Source organism: Gopherus evgoodei, chromosome 9 (assembly GCF_007399415.2).
Source record: "Gopherus evgoodei ecotype Sinaloan lineage chromosome 9, rGopEvg1_v1.p, whole genome shotgun sequence".
Lineage (NCBI taxonomy): Eukaryota > Metazoa > Chordata > Testudines > Testudinidae > Gopherus > Gopherus evgoodei.
In genome coordinates this window covers 93,583,397-93,603,698 of record NC_044330.1, presented here as the reverse complement: position 1 = coordinate 93,603,698, position 20,302 = coordinate 93,583,397, and the positions used below count along the sequence as shown (strand labels likewise).

Below are 20,302 nucleotides of genomic sequence, written 5' to 3'. Positions count from 1 at the left end.
CCAGTGGTTCTGGTACCCAAACCAGATGGGGAAATACGCTTTTGCGTGGACTACCGTAAGCTAAATGCGGTAACTCGTCCAGACAACTATCCAATGCCACGCACTGATGAGCTATTGGAGAAGTTGGGACGTGCCCAGTTCATCTCTATGATAGACTTAACCAAGGGGTACTGGCAAGTACCGCTAGATGAACCTGCCAAGGAGAGGTCAGCATTCGTCACCCATGCGGGGGTGTATGAATTCAATGTCCTTCCTTTCGGCCTTCGAAATGCACCCGCCACCTTCCAGAGGCTGGTAGATGGTCTACTAGCTGGACTGGGAGAATTTGCAGTTGCCTACCTCGATGATGTGGCCATTTTTTCCGACTCCTGGCCCGAACACCTACTCCACCTGGAAAAGGTCATTGAGCGCATCAGGCAGGCAGGACTAACTGTTAAGGCCAAAAAGTGTCAAATAGGCCAAAACAGAGTGACTTACCTGGGGCACCAGGTGGGTCGAGGAACCATAAACCCCCTACAGGCCAAGGTGGATGCTATCCAAAAGTGGCCTGTCCCACGGTCCAAAAAGCAAGTCCAATCCTTCTTAGGCTTGGCCGGATACTACAGGCGATTTGTACCACACTACAGCCAAATCGCTGCCCCATTGACCGACATGACCAAAAAGACCCAGCCAAATGCAGTTAAGTGGACTGATGAGTGTCAAAAGGCCTTTACCCAACTTAAGGCGATGCTCATGTCTGACCCTGTGCTCAGGGCCCCGGACTTTGACAAGCCATTCCTAGTAACCACGGATGCATCTGAGCGTGGTATAGGAGCAGTGCTCATGCAGAAAGCAACAGATCACAACTTCCATCCTGTCGTGTTCCTCAGCAAGAAACTGTCTGAGAGTGAAAGTCACTGGTCAGTCAGTGAAAAGGAATGCTATGCCATTGTGTACGCCCTGGAAAAGCTACGCCCATATGTTTGGGGACGGCGGTTCCAACTACAAACTGACCATGCTGCACTAAAGTGGCTTCATACTGCCAAGGGGAACAACAAGAAACTTCTTCGTTGGAGTTTAGCTCTCCAAGATTTTGATTTTGAAATTCAACACATCACAGGAGCTTCTAACAAAGTTGCTGATGCACTCTCCCGTGAGAGTTTCCCAGAATCCAGTAGTTAAAAAGTGTTCTTAAAATGTAAAAGTCTGTTAGTTATATACTTAGTAGTATATGTAAAGGTGCATGTGTTGTATTAACCTGGTTATTTTCAAATTCTAGAAGGAAATTGCCGCCAGTGAGCTTCCCCACTGTCTGCAATTTGGGGGGCGTGTCATAAACAGATAGCTAAGGGTTAATGTCTCTTTCACCTGAAACACCTGACCAGAGAACCAATCAGGAAACCGGATTTTTTCAACTTTGGGTGGAGGGAATTGTGTGTCTGAGTCTTTTGTCAGTCTGCCTGCTGTCTCTGAGCTTTGGAGAAGTAGTTCTGTTTTCTAATCTTCTGTTTCTAAGTGTAAGGACAAAGAGATCAGATAGTAAGTTATATGGTTTCTTTTCTTTGGTATTTGCATGAATATAAGTGCTGGAGTGCTTTGATTTGTATTCTTTTTGAATAAGGCTGTTTATTCAATATTCTTTTAAGCAATCAACCCTGTGTTATATCATCTTAATACAGAGAGAACATTTGTATGTATTTTTCTTTCTTTTTTATATAAAGCTTTCTTTTAAGACCTGTTGGAGTTTTCTTTACTTCAGGGAGATTAAGTCTGTACTCACCAGGGAATTGGTGGGAGGAAGAAATCAAGGGGAGATCTGTGTGTTGGATTGCTAGCCTGATTTTGCATTTCCTCTGGGTGAAGAGGAAAGTGCTTTTGTTCCAGGATTGGAAACGGAGAGGGCAAGTCCCTCTGTTTGGATTCACAGAGCTTGTGTCTGTGTATCTCTCCAGGAGCACCTGGAGGGGGGAAGGGAAAAAGGATTATTTCCCTTTGTTGTGAGACTCAAGGGATTTGGGTCTTGGGGTCCCCAGGGAAGGTTTTTTCAGAGGGACCAGAGTGCCCCAAAACACTCTAATTTTTTGGGTGGTGGCAGCAAGTACCAGGTCCAAGCTGGTAACTAAGCTTGGAGGTTTTCATGCTAACCCCCATATTTTGGACGCTAAGGTCCAAATCTGGGACTAAGGTTATGATAGAACTGTTTCATTAAGGGGGCGGAGGGGAGAAGAAGAAGCTTCTGTAGCCTGGATGATTTTACTGGGATGCATACATAGTATTTATAGCCAAGACTGTGACCTTCACAACATGCACAGGCTTGTTTGATATGGAAAGCTGCAATTTTTTCCCCCAGAACAGTAAAGTCCTTAGGGATGAGTTTACATCCCAGCTGACAACTAAAGTGCTGAATCCTGTATTGAAATGTTAGAGAGAAAGTGTTAAGTAAAAACTAAACCAGAAACTGTTTCAAGTACACTGCTAAGCTCATGGGTGCTCCAGTGGCACAAAAAAACTAGAGATGATCTGAGGGAATCTATGCATAGCTGGGTCTAAGCCAGCCACTTCCTGGTCCATTGCCCCATGTATATGGGCAGATATTCACTTAGTATCTTCTCTCTATTGTGAGAATATTGCTCAGACTCTTCTAGGGGTCAAGAGATCTCAATAGGGACGAAACAAACAGATTTCTTACTTCTTCAAATTCAAATGGAACCCAATTCTGCAACCATTTCTCATGCTGAGCATTATTCACGTGTGTAGTACCATTACCATAAATGAGACTACTTGTGTGAGTAAGCTCTACTCAAAGTAAGGGTTGTAAATTGAGTCCATGGCATACAGTATTCTGAATATATATTGAGAGAGCTCAGCATACGTATAATGCAGTGTCTATTATTTTATAGCCATTAGTTGTTATCTAGTAGAAACAAACTGAACTGTTTTGGTGAATATTTCATTCTAAGTCAAACTCTGGTAGACAACAGAATCTGGTGTGCCTCTCAACTGCCCTTTAATCAATGCTAGATAAAGAATTTGGGTTGCTACAACTTAATTCAGACACTTATACTTGGCTTTATTTGCTTCCCTGTCAACCTCTCATACCATGTCAACGTGACTTCAGTGTGACATTAGTCGCAACACGTCAATTAGCAGACCTAAAAAGTGTCTGTTGCAGGTGTAACAGTGAGTAAGGGAAATCAGTTCTGTTTAGGTTGCTTTACCATTCCCCAACCTTGATATTTAAGTGCCATCAGAGAACAGCTGCAGAGTGTCATAACAAACAGTACCATAAAAAAACCCATATAGCTAATCTGCAGTGAATTAGAGAATTTAAAACAGCTTGGGACCAAATTCTGAACATGCTCATAGTAATTTAAAAAATAGAATTAAAGAAAATGTATAATGCATGGAAGTTACATACTTGGTTGTTTGAAAAACGTACTGATAGCTAAAGCACATTTTCAGTCTAAGAGCTAAAAAATGGCAATTTCATTTCATGGGGCCATTGACTACCCATGGAGTAAAGTACTAAATGTGGGTAAGGCTGGCAGAATCTGGACCATTATAACTTGCAGAGTGAGAAGCTGTGGATGTTTTTTCCTCCCCATGAGATTCTTCTTCCATTCCTTATACAAGCAAATTGAAGGTTTCATCTTGAAAGTGTTCTGTGTAAGCAGAACTGCCACTTAAAGTCAATGGGTGTTTTCTGTGCATGTACTTGTAGGACTGGAGCCTTGATGTAGAAATCATTACACGAAAAATATTTTAAGTGCATGTTTCTTTTTATTTAATCATCTTGCTCTGTATTTTTGTCATCCTGGGTGAACAGCCAGGAGTAGATGATGGAAAAAATCCCGTGTGCTTAAAAGAAAAAATATGAAAACTGGTAATACTGTGATTCCTCAGCCTTCAAATACAAACCATCACATTACATTTTATTTTGGAAACAGGTTTAATTTTCTGCCATTTGTAGCAGAGGAAATTAGATTTTTCCTTTTAATGTCTGGTTACAGGTTGCAGATCTATTTCCTATTAAAACACTGGCTTTTGACTCATTTTGTCATCCTCTTCTCAAAAAGGATTTAGTGCTTATGAAATCTGCTTCTCACAGAACAGGCAAAGTGACTCTCTGGCCAGAGTGGAGTTCATTCTCACTCCATCTTTACTTCCATCGTTGGCCTTTCTGCTGAAACTGCCCACAAGGGCATCCATTAGTGCCAGCTGTGGTTTTGAAATAAGAAACCTGGATGCCTAATTATGAGCACTTAAATGCCATGCTCCCTTATTAACCACTTCAGTGCAGAACTACATAGGAGAAACATCCAGTTAATGCACTGTCTCTGATGTTCTATGGGAATAAAGCTACAAATGTCGAGGATTAAAAGAGCTACATACACTATAAAATATTGCTTTTGACTATTTAGATAGGCCCCATTTCAGCACAGCAGTTAGCATGGGCTTAAGCCCCTTCCTATCCAGCAAAACGCCTAAGCACATGTACAACTTCAGACAAATTTAAAGTCAAGGAGAAATAATCACATGAATCCAATTAGGCACCTGTTTAAGTGTTTTGCTTATTAAGGATGAATTGTTGAATTGTGATAATAATGAAGACATTTACTATAATCTTTAAAAAATAGGGTCTTCATCAAGGCTGCAGTCAGAATATATAAAGCCTGGACCAGATTCAGAAGTGTCACATGCAGCATTTTTCCAGCAACATATTCCCCTTTTACTGGATCTTTTTCCATAAACTCTCTCTTCTTGGAATTATATTTTCCTTATTTCCACAATCAAATACAAATATTTGTTGTTTACTTAGTTATGTTATCATTAAAATTTGCTATTAAAATAATTTTTAAAAAGCTTGCCATCTTTTCTTGGCTTTCTCACTCTCCTTTTTCCTTCATTCTAATATACACCTCGACTCTGATATAAGGTGACTCAATATAACACAAAAACGGATATAACGTGGTAAAGCAGCGCTCCGGGGGGTGGGGCTGTGTGCTCTGGTGGATCAACACAAGTTCAATATAACGTGGTTTCACCTCTAACGTGGGAAGATTTTTTGGCTCCCACGGACAGCGTTATATCAGGGAAGAGGTGTACTTTCCTTCTATATTCCTCCTCCCTCTAATCACTTAGCTTATTCTGTTCTCTCCTCTATTTAAGCCCTGATGCAGCAGTCCATCCCCCTCATGCAAAGCACATAACCATGTTCTAAGCATGCATATGTGCTTGTGGAATAGGGATGTATTTAAACATATGCTTAAATGCTTTGCTGATTTGAGGCTCTACCTTTACCCCACTTAGCTCTCTCTGCCCCTCACCCCATTTCCCTTTGCACATAGTAGACACACTTACTATACCATATACTGAAAAGCTATGACGTTGATTGGTTTGAAAACATAACAGAAAGAACAAACAGAATAGAAAATAAAAAATATATTGTGCTGAAATTGCTGAATCCTTGGATATCTTTCTCCACAAATGTTAACCATTTTCAGGGGAGAAGTCAGACAAAAATTGCAAAAATTCCCCTCAACTTTTCTCAATCCTTGTTGCAATGGTAATCAGTGGTGCAAGAAGGAAGATGCCTGAAGCCTTTAGATATAAATATGTCCAGGTGTGGGGAGAGAAGAGAGGAAAATTAAAGTATCAGATAAAGAGAAATAAAATCCATTTAAAATATGAAATTAACATGCCACATCAGAGTATTTTTTCCTGATCCTTATTTCTGAATCCACTGCCTTACTCAGTATTTCGTATTTCTTGCCTAAAACTCTTCCTTCAATATAACATAACAGACTGCTTATTCCTCACTACAATATTAAATGTTCTAAATGCTCCATTACACGTATCTGTTGCCATAGCGCTTTGCACTTACTATCTAAACAATAAAATGTTTACTTGCTATATATAATAAAAAATGCAAAGTACTATTATGAATTTTTAAAATTGTTTTTCTTTGTAACATCAAAGCATTATAATTATAGTAATTATACATGTATTGATTTTTCTTATAAAGAAAAATCAATTTGTGTTTAATGAACATTAAACACACGTCATTTAGGAATAACAATGTTCAAAATAATGCTAACCCAACATATCCATGTTTTAGCCTGATACAGTAGGATTGCATTTTAACAAGAAACTGTATTGGAGCGGGGAGGGGAAGAGGGGGACGAAACTTGCTGAGTGAAAATAGCCAACTCAGCACATGATATTTTCAAAAAGAAAAACAGTTTATTGTTGCCTAGCAATATCTTACGATTTTTTCCCCTTGGAAAAACGTTGAATTTTTTGTAATGAATATCCCTGTTCAAATGGCAATAATTTCTTCCAAGTTACACCATTTCACAGTAAAATGTTGAGTCTTCTACTGTAAAAGTGATGACACTCATCCTGGATTAACTTTATAAATTCTTGTGAAATTTTAGAAAATCTTCAGTTCTTGAGCATCTAGTAATCATGGATCTTGAGGATTCATTGTAGGTCCAGGCTGTCCGTGCCTTCACACTGGGTCTGGAGCCCACTTCCCCACCCTGGTATGGCAACTCCATTAGATTCCTTTGCCTTCCAGTAATTTGTGACAGCATGCTTCCAGTAATTTGTGACAGCATGTCAGGGTTTTAAGACAGTGTTGCCAACTCTTGAAATTTTATCACGAGTCTCTCGACACTTTTACTGGAAGCTCTAGCTGCTGGAATCCAGAGTCTGCATGAGAATCTCTGTTTCATTTTTTAAAAAGTAGGTTTCTAGTCTTCACAATTGCAGATAAAAACTTGAAAATGTGAAGTGAGTACACTCTAAACAATCAGAGCCAGAAGACAAATAAAAAGAACTTAAATTACAATATTTTCAAACATCTCAATTTTGGGGGGTTTGACTCATGATGTTTGCATCCATGAGGTTGGCAATACTGGGGTTAGGACCCTAAAGGGAAAAGCAGCACTATTCTGTTGATTTCTGTTAGCCCAAGTGGAGCTCAATAGCTGCAGCTTAAAGCATAAGATAGTCTGTTCCTTTCTCTAAGTGAAAAAGGGGAAAAGGAAACAAGAGGGTAGTAACAGAGGAAGTAGTGCATTATAGGGAGAAATCCCAGAAACAAGCCAAGCACAAGAGAAGCTTTAGGCTAAGCATTGTTTTGTTCTTTAAGATAACTACAAAGGCTAACTCAAGGGAGGACACCAATCTAGTGTGTTGAGTGTGAGTGCAGGAGAGAGAGATGGGGACTCTCGCCACAAGGTTCCACAGTATTGAGGGGGCAAGCAGCAGAAATATTCATGTAGGCTCAATAGCGTTGCTGCTACTTAAAGAGGAATTGGTGGTGGGAGGGGGGGAAATGATGTAGCGAATGAACATAGATATCTCCTAAGCCCTACCTCCAGCCCAACCTGCTCCATGCACAGATCCCTGTACTCACAGACTGGTTCTATACTTTGAGCTGTGGAGTGTAACACTCAACTAGAGGAGACATACCTTCACTAGTTCCTATCAAGGCTGTGCACTCAAAATAGAAGGGCAGCTCCAACAGCATGAGTGGTGGGAGAGGCTAGCCTCTCCATGTATATGCATAGGACGGGCACATACTCGGGGAGGCCAGCCGCTTCCATGGCTCATGCCGCTGTGGCTACACTGTCTTGAGCGGGCTAGTTCCATCACAGCAAGCACAGGTATGTCTACTCCAGCTGGGAACTGCACACCCAGCTCGAAATGCAGACAAACTCACTGAAGGTGAATCCGTGAGAGACAGTTGCCCTCAGTTTTGGTGTAGATCTTGGAATTTGCTTGAGTTGGGTATCAAAATCAATTGTCTATGTTATGATTTATTTTATACAGAATAAAGTGCATTGACGACCTTTCAGCCTAAATGACCTCCTCCCAATTTACTACTAAAAACAGAGCAAATGAGATTAAAGATGGGCCTCTCTCCCTGCTTCCTGTGGGGGCAAACAGCACTTCAAGGGGCAGGGAAGGGAGGGTAGGAGATGGTGCTGTGGTCCCACCCACCTGCAGCACCAGCTTGTGGAGAGGGAATGGCACTTTGGGGAGAGTAAGCTGCAGTCCATGAGGGGTGTAGCTTCTCTCCAAGATGCTCCAGAAGAGAAGGAACTTCACACCATGTCTAAGGCAGATCTATGCCTAAATGGCAGAATGGATTCTGTCAAGAATACATGGTGATGTGACATGGAGTGGTATATATTTTATCTGCAGTTTTCTCTGCAGGAAAACTATTTAAAAAATGTTTTAAGGAGATTTAAAGATGTGATTAGTATTATTGTTTGCATCTGCCCACATATAGAGAAGGCTGCCTAACTTACCATGGGTCTGAAAATACACTCCTCAAAAGAAGAGGAAAATTGGAATGTCAAAATTTTAAAGTTCAGTATTTCATGACCTCCCAAGCTGGAAGCAAGTGTAAGTCTCCAGTAGAAAGGTAGGAATCTTCCTCTTCCAATGTTATAAAGAAACCATTTCTAACCCAATGAGTCAAAAGATTTTAGAACATAAATGTGTCACAAGGCCAGGAATGAATGTTCTTTGTCTTATATGTTAGAGCTGTGTAATTCTACAGGTATATTCCATGTTTAGGGGAAGTTAAGAAGTACAGCGCCAAAAGTGAAATCCCTGCAAGCTGCATAGAAACCTTTTAAAGACACCCATAATAGAGGCTCAACTTAAATGTATATCTCAAATTAAAAAATATAGTAAGAGAAGCAAAAAAGTGCCACTGTGTCTAAACAACAAAGTAAAAAGCAGTGAGAGGCAAAAAGGCATCCTTTAAAAAGTGGAAGTTAAATCCTAGTGATGAAAAGAGAAGGGAGCATAAACTCTGGCAAATGAAATGTAAAAATATAATTAGGAAGGCCAAAAAAGAATCTGAAGAACCAGGTAGCTAAAGATTAAAAAAGTAATAGCAATTTTAAAAAAAATTACATCTGAAGCAGGAAGCCTGCTAAACAAACGGTGGGGCCACTGGATGATCAAGATGCTAAAGAAGCACTCAAGGATGACAAGGCAATTGTGGAGAAACAAAATTAATTCTTTACATCGGTTTTCATGGCAGAGGATATGAGGGAGATTCTGAAACCTGAGCCATTATTTTTAGGTGACAAAACAAAGGGTAGGAACAAATGATCAGTTTTCAGAATGGAGAGAGGTAAATAGTGGTGTCTCTCAGGGGTCTGTACTGGGACCAGTCCTATTCAACATCAGTGATCTGGAAAAAGGAGTAAAAGTGAAGTGGCAAAATTTGCAGATGATACAAAATTACTCAAGATAGTTAAGTCCCAGGGAGACTTAAAAGGATCTCATAAAACTGGGTGACTGGGAAACAAAATGGCAGATGAAATTCAATGTTGATAAATGCAAAATAATGCACATTGGAAAAAATAATCCCAATTATATATGTAAAATGATGAGGTCTAAATTGGCTGTTATCACTCAAGAAAGATTGTGGTATTATTGTGGATAGTTCTCTGAAAACATCCACTCAGTGTGCAGTGGCAGTCAAAAAAGCAAACAGATTGTTGGGAATCATTAAGAAAGGGATAGATAATAAAACGGAAAATATCAGATTACCTCTATAAACCTATGGTATGCCCACTTGAATAATGTGTGCTGATGTGGTCACCTCATCTAAAACAAAAATATTGGACTTGGAAAAAGTTCAGAAAAGGGCAACAAAATTATTAGGGGTATGAAATGGTTTCTGTATAAGGAGAGATTAATAAGAGTGGGACTTTTCAGCTTGAAAAAGAGATAACTAAGGAGGGATATGATTGAGGTCTACAAAATCAAGACTGGTGTGGAGAAAGTACATAAGAAAGTGTTATTTACTTCTTCTCATAACACAAGATCTAGGGGCCATCAAATGAAATTAATAGGAAGCAGGTTTAAAACAAAAAAAGGAAGTATTTTTTTCACACAACGCAGTCAACCTGTGGAACTCCTGTCAGAGGATGTTGTGAAGGCCAAGACTATAACAGGGTTCAAAAAATAACTAGAAAAGTTAATGGAGGATAGGTCTATCAATGGCTATTAGCCAGGATGGAGAGTGATGGTGTCCTTAGCCTCTTTGTTTGCCAGAAGCTGGAAATGGGCAACAGGGAATGGATCACTTGATGATTACCTATTCTGTTCATTTCCTCTGTGGCACCTGGCACTGGCCACTTTTGGAAGACAGGATAGTGGGCTAGATGGACTTTGGTCTGACCCAGTATGGACATTCTTATGTTCTTCAGTTTCTGGAAGGGTTTTGTTGTTTTTTTAGGTTGCTTTTTGAACTCTCTCAGAGTTTTGAAAAGCTAGACTAAATCCTGGGGGAAATGGATTAGTGTGCTAGGTGACTGTCTAAGGTACATGATCAATTAACTATATGGTTCCATAATGTATCACAAGATTTTGCAATTTGTCATACACTATGCAATTTAGCATATGGGGATCATAACCACAAATGTGGTGTTATAATAAACTATTATATGTGATAATGCTCATTTGTCTTTATACATTTGTGTGAAGTAAACCACTGCTTTTTTGTTATTATTGTTTTTGGTAAGATTTGTTGGAAAAGCAAGAGAAAATTATCTGTTTTTTTTTAAATTGTAGTTTACCTTGTTTTATTTTTAATGCAGTTACATGAGTGTATCTCATGGATCCTAATAGTCCCACTGAGTATTCACATAAAAATACCCTCTTCACATGACAAATAGTTTGCAGGTTGCAATCCCAACTGGTAAAATTCTGTACAGTTGAATCTGGGTTCTTGTCACAATACAAAGACATTCCCATTAATCTCACCAATGATTTCCCATTTGTGATATGTAATCCCTAGATTACAAAAGGAGTAAAATATGATTTTTTTGCAGCAATATGAATTCTTTCACCACAATATTACTTAACAGCTTCTAATACTGATTTTTCAGTCTCAAAACCCATTGTGTACAATGCGATGCATTTCAAACACTAACTCCAATGGTCAACGATTTGTTTTCCATTGGTCTGGTCACTAAGTGACAGCACATGCTTACTTGCATAAATAATTCAAGCTAATGAGAAGAATAAACTTTAAAGAAATTATTAGCAAAATAGTACTTTGTATAGGAGGGATGATCAGCTGTATAAAATATTATTTCTCATAGGGATAATCACATTTCTATTAATTAAAAATATTTTATTTAAATTAATTAAAAAAGTGGAACATACAATTCCTCACAGTTTATGCATGATTCTGCAAAGAAAAAATATTCTTGGCTGAATCACAAATAAATTCAGTGTGGAACCATGCCAGCCTATAGGTATTGTCCAGGTGACTTTGCAATATAAATTAATAAAACACCTAGACTGAGTACACTTAGAAAGTTCTACTTCTGTGAAAGAAAGGAAATATCACTGAAAAGAGTACCCATCTACACAATATTGATTCTTCTACGACAACAGTATCTATTCAAATGGTAAAAATTTTGAGAGCATCCAATGTAGGTTCTATATATACATTACATTTTTAAAAGCAAATACTACATATTACGACAACATTACAGATGTTGAATGTTAAGAATCCAGAGGTGAACAGTCCTTAAAGAAGGGATTAGTATTTGTGATAGTTTTGTCACACAGTTTAAGTGTAGGGTTCATTATCTCTTAGTGGGACCTAGGGCTTGATTCAAAGCCCACTGAAGTTAATGAGACTCTTCAATGGGCATTGGAGCATGTCCCTGGTTAAGAAGCAGGGAGCTATTGGGCCAGATTCTCTTGTGCACCACAGCTCTGCCTACACTCTAGCAGAATATATTAAAGCATACTGTTTACAACCAAAGCTACTCTATTTAGTAAATGCCTTCAGGATATGAAACAATAATGAAACATATTAACATCAGTTATTGTATTATAATTGATGTTTGTTATTAGTTCGTTGTCTAGTTTTTAAAATTATAGCATATGCTAACACCCAAAGAACAGCCAGATGACATGTGAAGAAAAATTCAGAAATAAAACTCAGGTTTTCATACAATCTATCTAGGTTCTTACAACCGTGCCAATCACTGTAGTATCTAAATGCAGTAAGCAATAACCTACAGGTGGTTCCAAGCTAGTACTTGAATTTGCATTATAAACACATAGAGGATTTTTTAAAGCAATATTTTTCAAGTATATGTCAGGAAATCTACTTCTTGAACTGACTTAACCACTGAATATGCGTTCCTCACAATCAAAAAGAAATGATGTCAAGCAGGACAAAACAGCAACAGGCAGATCGCACCACTCCCAAAGGGAAAGTCTGCTTGTAAATCCTAGGAAAAAGAGCAGCTTCCCAGCTGCTACTGGGGAGACTCATCCCAGAGCTGGGGTTTGGGGGTCTGTAAATGCACAAGCAATCAGAGTTCTCATGCCGAACCAAGTAGAAAACCAAATAAAAAGGAAGCTTCATAGAGAAATGCTAAGTTAGTACTGTAAATTGTATACATATGGCAATGTGTTTGGGAATGACGAGAAAGCTTATAAATTACATACAAAGAACCTTGTAGGGAAAGGCAAGTTGCCAGGGCATCTGTCTTTTGTATGTCCCTAAATGCAAAATCTAACAGTTTCGTTCACAGTGTGCTCTTTAAAGCTGATATAATGTATTTAAGATTATATATATTCCTCCTCATAGGGGAAAGGTCTTGAAGGAAATATTCCTGTTTTTTTCCCCCATATTTTTATTTACAAAATTTGGACCATTGGTAAAATTCAACTATATCAGCATTATTAGCATGTTTCATAGCAACAAGATTGAGACTATTTTTAACTGCATTCTTTTCATTATAAAAATCATATGTGGGGTTGGTAGTGCCACCTATCAGCAAAAACACCCTATTTTCAGTTGTGTATAACTTTGTGAAACTGTAGCCATTTGGGTTGAAACTTCCATGCCCAATGTCTTCCTTAAGTGTCAGTTTTTTTAAAATTCCAGGCAAAATTATTCAGCCATTTCTGAGAATGAGGGTACGGAAAAATGCATTGTTTCACTTATGGTAAAAAAAAGTATTGAAATGTTTCCTATTAAATGCTCTAGCACCCCATGGTTTGAAGCAGGGGACTGAGATTTGGCAGAAGTGTGGCCTTGTTGTCAGGGATGCTCCTTTTGCTGTTGCCATGAAAATCTACCCAAATTTGGAGAAGCAAAAAAATCACAGTTCACACATGCTCACTAGTGATGTCATAGACTTTAACAGCTAAAATCTCCAAATATTCCACCCTCACCAACGTTCCAGCCTCTAGTGTTGATCAGCCTGCTCGTGCACCATCCCCACACAGTGACTAAGCATTTTTAAGCCCAGGGATACTGGGGCTCAGAAAGACTTTTGATTTAATTCCTGCGCCCAGCTGATCTACGCTGAGGTAGGGCCAGATACTGGCTCTGTCTGTCTCTCCTATGCTCTTAATGACCTCTCCTCTCCCCTTCCCTCCTCCACCCTGGCAGTCTGGAGGAGGAGGAAGCCTTCTGATTTGAATATGGAGGAGGCAAAAGTCAGATCAGAAGGACAAGCAATCTGTTGAGACTGAGATTAGGGGGCTAAGAAGAAAGTGTGATTGGGAGTTGGAAGGGGTGAAGGCTGGGACTGGTTGGACAAGGAGACTGGCAGTTGGGGTACAGCAAAATGAGATTGGTTGGATGGGGAGGCTGGGGCTGGGAGCTGGGGGGAATGAGAAAGGAAAGCTGAGGCTTCTTAGCCAACAAGACTGTGACTGGCAGCCAGATGTCTGGGAGGAGAGGAACTAAGACTGTATGAAGAGCTGTGGGCTGGGGGAGACTACATTAACTGTGGCATTTCCTAACTTCTGAGAGCTTGCCTTTAAAACCTTAATAATGTTCTTTTAAACATAGCTTTTTCCATGTATCATCATCATAAACGCCAAGAAAAGATTGCAGGTTTAGTTAATCCACCTCCCCGAGAGGTGGTGGCTATGTCAATAGGAGAAGCTATCCAGTCAACATAGAGCTGTTTACATGGGGCGAGGGGTCAGGGAGGGGGGTGTTAGGTCAGTATAACTATGTCACTTGGGAGTAAATTTTCACACCCCTGAGCAACATAGTTATATGGATGTAAGTTTGGAGTAAAGACCAGACCTAAGGTAAGAACGCACTTTTTTCCCCCCTCCAATGAAGACAGAGTCAAAATGCTTAAGTAAAGGTGGGAAATCATGATGGGAAGATTTCCTGGCCAACGTTAATATTTTTGGTGGAGATACGTGGACATTTTTAGATTTGTTAAAGACTAGAATTTTCTAAAAACAGGTGAAAACCTCATATTCATCAAAATTTCTTTGTTCTAGAAGAGAAAGAAGGAGGTTAAAGCAAGTACATGCTGTGAGAGGTGTATTATTGTTCAATAATGTAGCATGTAAGAAAAACTAGAAATACAAGAGGAATGGCTAACTTTATAGAACCTAAAGCAAAAACTACTCAAAAGAGAAAACAAATAAATAGCTAGTGAGGGCTGAATCTAATACTGAATAGAAAATACAACTGAAAAGGTATTCCTGAAGGGCAAAGGAATACAGACATACTTCTCAACATTAGCAACACATTTTCCCCTTTGCCGAAGATGATAAACATGGCAAGAAGCTTCCTATAGCTTCTGTAACATACTCACTGAAGTGTTAGATTTTTCAAGTCATTGCAAAGCATATGCAGTTGCACACTTTAATTCACTGTTTCCCAAACTTCTGAAAGGTGAGCCTCCCCTCAGGAAAATGAAACCAATTATGTTCCCCTTCAGTCCCACCAGATGATATTAAAGGTCTACCCAAAATGAGTAGTCTACCAGGGTAGGTCTATACTACGAACACTACAGTGGCAGGTACAATATTAGGAAAAATAATAATATTCAATCTACAGTTGATCAATTTTAAAGCCAGAAAGGACTGTTCAGATCATATAGTCTGACTTTCCACATAACACAGGCCATAGAATTTCACCCAGTGATTCTTGCATCATACTCAGTCACTTGTGCTTGAACTAGAGCACATGTTTTTGAAGAAGCAGCAAAGAGTCCTGTGGCACCTTATAGACTAACAGACGTATTGGAGCATGAGCTTTCGTGGGTGAATACCCACTTCGTTGGATGCACCAACGAAGTGGGTATTCACCCGCGAAAGCTCATGCTCCAATACGTCTATTAGTCTATAAGGTGCCACAGGACTCTTTGCTGCTTTTACAGATCCAGACTAACACAGCTACCCCTCTGATACATGTTTTTGAAGAACATTCATTCCTGATTTAAAGATTCCATGTGATGGAGAATTTACCAGCTCCCTCAGTGAACTGCTCCAATAATTAATTATTAAACCTTTAAAAATGCATCTTATTTCAAGTTTGAATTTTTCTAACTTCAACTTCTAGCCACTGAATTTGTTATACCATTTTCTGCTAGACTAAACACTCCTCTGATAGCAGATATCACAACCCTATGCCGGTGCATTTTTCTTTGTAGGCTTTATATCCCTTTGGGCAACCGCTTAAAATTCTTCTCCATTCCTGGTGTTCACAACTTCCATATACTTGTATGATAGTTATCATATCTTTCTATTATTTGTCATTTGGTCAAGCTACACTTATATTTAGTTCTTTTAATCTTTCATCAGAAATCAGAACCTGCGGGCATTTAATCATATTTTGTTGCTGTTCTCTGAATTCTCTTCAGTTTGTTAATATACTTCTGATATTGAAATGCCCAGAAGACTGTACACGGTAGCCTATGTACGGTCTTAGCAAAGTCAAACAGATCGAGACTATATCTCGCGGCTTCTTGACAAAATGCACATGTACAGGCAGCCAAAAATCACATTGGCTTTTTTTGCCTCCATACTGCATTACAAGTTTTTTTATCGGATTTGCTGTCCAGTATCCCTTCCAGGTCTCTTTCAGCATTACTGCTTTCCAAGTACCTTACATCCATTAAATATGTCTTTTTTTGGAGTAGGTTATTATCCCCCAGACTAAATCTCATCTCATTTCCTGTCCAGATTTTTGCCTCTCTGAATCCTTTGGTATTATTTCAGAAATGAAAACACATTCTACTTGAGTATCATTTATTAATGTAATTTAGAACTTTCTTCCAGATTATGAATAGATCCACATGGCACCCCATTAATTACATCTTTTCCACCTCCATACATTGCTACTGATATTAAAGGGGCAGCAAGCTAAAAATATTCATATTGTAAGAAACAAATGCCTTAACAAATCTTGCTAAAATGTCACTTTAGTAAAAGAGAAAGACATAATTCTGAATTTTAAAATTCTAACTATTTCAAATTTTTAAAAAATTTCTCTCAGCATGAACAATAAATTCAATGTAGTCAGTACCACTTTTTTATAGTCTGTTTCATTTTCAGGTTTTCAGTGACGCAACTGGATAGTAAGCACTGGAGGCAAAACTACTGTTTTTCTGGGAATTTTTTAGAAAAATCATGGAGACCTTTTTTCCATGTCTCTGATATTATAAAAGCTTGCTTATCCAAAATCTAAATTTTGGACCACATTTTGAGTTATTATTGATGATAAACATTTTACTCTTAAATAGCAACTTTCTTATCAAAGTGCTCTACACACATTAACTTGGGCTCAGACTGAACTTGTGAGGTACAACTCACATTAATGTACTGCTATTTAGGCTGAAAGCTCTTCAGAGCAGAGACTTTTATATAGGTCAGTAAAGCACCAAGCACAATGGGGCCCTGACCCTGACTGGGGCCTTATGTAATATAAGTATTAAAAACCACAGCTAAGAAATGCATCTGGAAGACTGCAAAGCAATTCCACAAAACAATTTAGGACAGGAAATGAAAAATGCTACCTTAGCCAATTAAAATTGCAAAGAGGATTTTTGGTTGGAAGATTGTAAACACCAGAGTCAGAATTTAGCAAGGGTACCTGAGTCAACACCCAAGGATTTACATAAAGTGCCATGAAATTCTTAGTGATGTCAAGTTGGCAGCACCTTGGTTTTCCCTCATCTGCATAGCGTTCCTTAGCACTATGCTATAACATTGATTCTGTAGTGACACAGAGGGAAAGGTGCCACCACCAATTGAGTCACTAATACCATTTCCTGAAGCAAACAGATGTTTTTTGGAGGTGTCTCAAATAATACTAATGGGCCAGATTATTCCTGTCAGAATATCCATGGGGAAAAGCCTCTCCATATAGATTTCTGCATGGGGTAAGAGCGGCAGTGTCATCTGCCTCAGCTACAGAAAGGGAGGGATAGACTGTATTGCATCCCATGATGCAATACATGATAGGAAATGTGTCATGTGACACTAGCATAAAAGCCAACAGAGAGGGAATGCATTTGCAATTTCCTCTCCCCAAAAGCCCTGTCATAAATGTTTCCATGAGACAGGTGACTTGGGCCATAATAGCAGTTATAGTTTGTACTTTTATCAAGTCTTCCCCCAATGATTTCAAAGCTCTTTGAAAACATTAACTTTTTAAGCTTATGAGATAAGGAAGTATTATTACGCTTTGCATATGAGGCATGGCAAGGCTAATGTCTTGCCCAAGGTCATGCAATAAATATGTCATTGTCTGAATTAGAACCCAGTCCTGATTCCTTATCTAGTGTTTCAGCCACAAGACCGTCCTTTTACTAATTAATGTGGCTTATAGAATCTGAAAGAATCACATCACAAAGTGATATGTCTGAAGGATTACCCTTTTTTGTCATTTAGTCAGTTTTCTTTCCATGTGACAGTGCTCATATACATGTCAACTTGCATATATTTTTCAAGTAAGATTTTATGATGCACAGGATCAAAGGAACGTTTTGCTATGGTCTACCTATATTCTCAGTCAGATTCCCGCCATTCACTTATTTTGTGATTTGCCTTTCAAAGCTAATCAGCCTGTCATCTTGTTTTTGAAAACATTCAGTTTATTGCTCATACTATAGCTTTCCTGTACACACAAGTGTTTGCAGAATCAGACCCTAACTATACATGTGACTAGACAAAAAAGACCAGATCCTCATTGCTTGGAACAGCTCAGAAAGCGTGGGGAGGGAGGGAAGATAGCTTTATGGTATCTTTATACTCCCCTGACCCTGTGGCCACAAGGGTTGAAAACAACCCTAGTGTAATTGAGAATGAACTAAGGGCTTTTCTGAGTTATGCTAGTTGGAATTGTCCATAGGAACTGCTCATAAATAAAAGACTGGCCAGAGCACTAGGTACTCTAGCCATATCTCTTCCTACTGCTGACACACTCACTCCTTGCCTATTGAAAGAATCCTCAGCACTCCTTTTAGGGCTGTTTAAGGTCCTCTAAACACACAGTGCTTAAGCAGGAGTCAGGGCTCTGGATCAAAGTGGTATCAAACGCACAAAAGCAAAAGAACTTAAAAATATGTTCCCTTCTATTCTCTCTTACAGTAATCCTAATTACTTGTAACAACAATAGCAAACATTTCAGAAGGAAGTGCTATTCTTAAGTTGATTGTGTTGATTTGGGGAATCTATGTACAACTTATGAATTCTTTTTCATATTATAAACTCTCTGTGTGTATCTATATATCGAACTACAAACTCCATTTTGATTACAAGGCTGCTTTGTGCCTTCTCTGTTGTTTTTGTACCTCCATCTTCCACTGAAATGCCAAGGAGTGTTGAGATGGTGACTGAAGCCTGCCCAGACAAAGGGAAGCAATATGTGGGTCCAAACATAGCAGCCTGTGATTCACCACAGCTCAGGTCCAGCTTTCTTGGCTGTACAATTTGTCAGGTCTAAGCCTCTGAAGTGACAGTTCAATGAGACTGTAATTTCCTTTTTTTATTTTGTTTTAAGATTACTACAAATTTCAATCACAGTCATCAGTTTATCGCACTACTGAAGGTGATCCAGAGACTCGTCTTGAGCTAATCCCCTAGGTGCCTTTAGATTAGCAGAGAAAAGCCACACGTTAACATCTGAGATAAAAGTCAAGAAATTAATTCAAAGATGTGGATTTATCAAATACCATCATATGTGGTATGCATTTAATATTAAACATTAATCAAATTAATTTAGTAGGAGTTGATTCCTGGTTATCTTTTACATGTTTTGGGCTATTGCAAAGAAAGTATGAATAAGGATAAGAACAAGTTACTTGACATTTAATTAGACATTTAAAGCTCTGCTGTCACCTGTTTTCACAGGTGTAAAATGTCTAAATTATTTTAAAGTAAATCTGAAGAAAAATATTTGTACGGGAATTAAATCAACAAATGCAATCGGTCGCTAAAGAACACCTAACTCTTCTAAATGTTAATTATTTGTACAGGACACTGGGCATCGGGCAGGAAGGGCAGCTAATCTCCCCAACCCTTCTCCCCCACCTACATCCCCAATATTTTATACCTGGGGTATTAGTAGCTATACCTTTTCATAAGCTTATCATGCACTTCTCTCCTTTAGATGGAAATATCATCACTTTAGACACCATTGCTCATGTGTGCCTCTCTTCCTCAGCATCACTGCAATACTACCCCCTAGGAAACATCATTTTTTCTAGAAAGTCACCAATCCTTGAAAAACTTATTCAGATGAGTAACTTCACATGCGTCATCACACTGAAGTCAGTGGGAATGCTCACATGAGTAAAGTTAGTCATATGCATGAGTGTTTGCAGGATCAGGCCCAATATCAGCCACAGTCTTGACTGCAGATTTCTCTCTCATATTTACATGTGGACAACAATAAGGTGTCTAGCCTGATAAACTACAAGTTTTGCTTGTCCAAGTCATGCTTTGACTTTTCAAACCAACTTAAATTTTGACACAAGATAACTGTAAAAATCAGAAGCAAAGACCCCAATCTTGTTGCCTAAGGGGAGCAAATTCTTGTAAGACACTGATCCTATAAATATTTTCCCACATGCTTAACTTTTGCATGTGAGCAGTCCTATTGACCTCCATGGGACTATTCATAAAGTTAATGCTATACATGTTTGCAAGATCAGTATCTAAGTTTGTTCTCGCAAGACATGAACCATATGTGTGTGTGGATGTTTATTACCAAGCAAAGCAGGCCATGGGGCTGACTCCAAGACCTACATATCCCAGTAGGGCAGTTTTATTCACACATGGAAAAAGTCTCCTGTGTGTGTGTGTGGATCATAGGAAAATTAGTAGGCCCACTGGCTGTTCATGGAAAATTATTTCAGAAACAAATACAATCATTTGCCCAATTAAACAGCTCACATTACCTACACCTGGCTTCTGTGTGCTTTATTTTTCAACATCATCAGCATATTAATGCTTGTTTTGGTATTCAGTACTCTGAATATTATTGATCTAAATT

At 38.8% G+C, this 20,302-nt stretch overlaps 1 protein-coding gene across 10 annotated transcripts in view; it reads right to left on the bottom strand.

Annotated features, from left to right (window-relative positions):
• Positions 1-20,302, bottom strand: part of TENM1 (teneurin transmembrane protein 1) — a 1,405,227-nt gene that overhangs the window by 287,350 nt on the left and 1,097,575 nt on the right. The window lies entirely within an intron of this gene.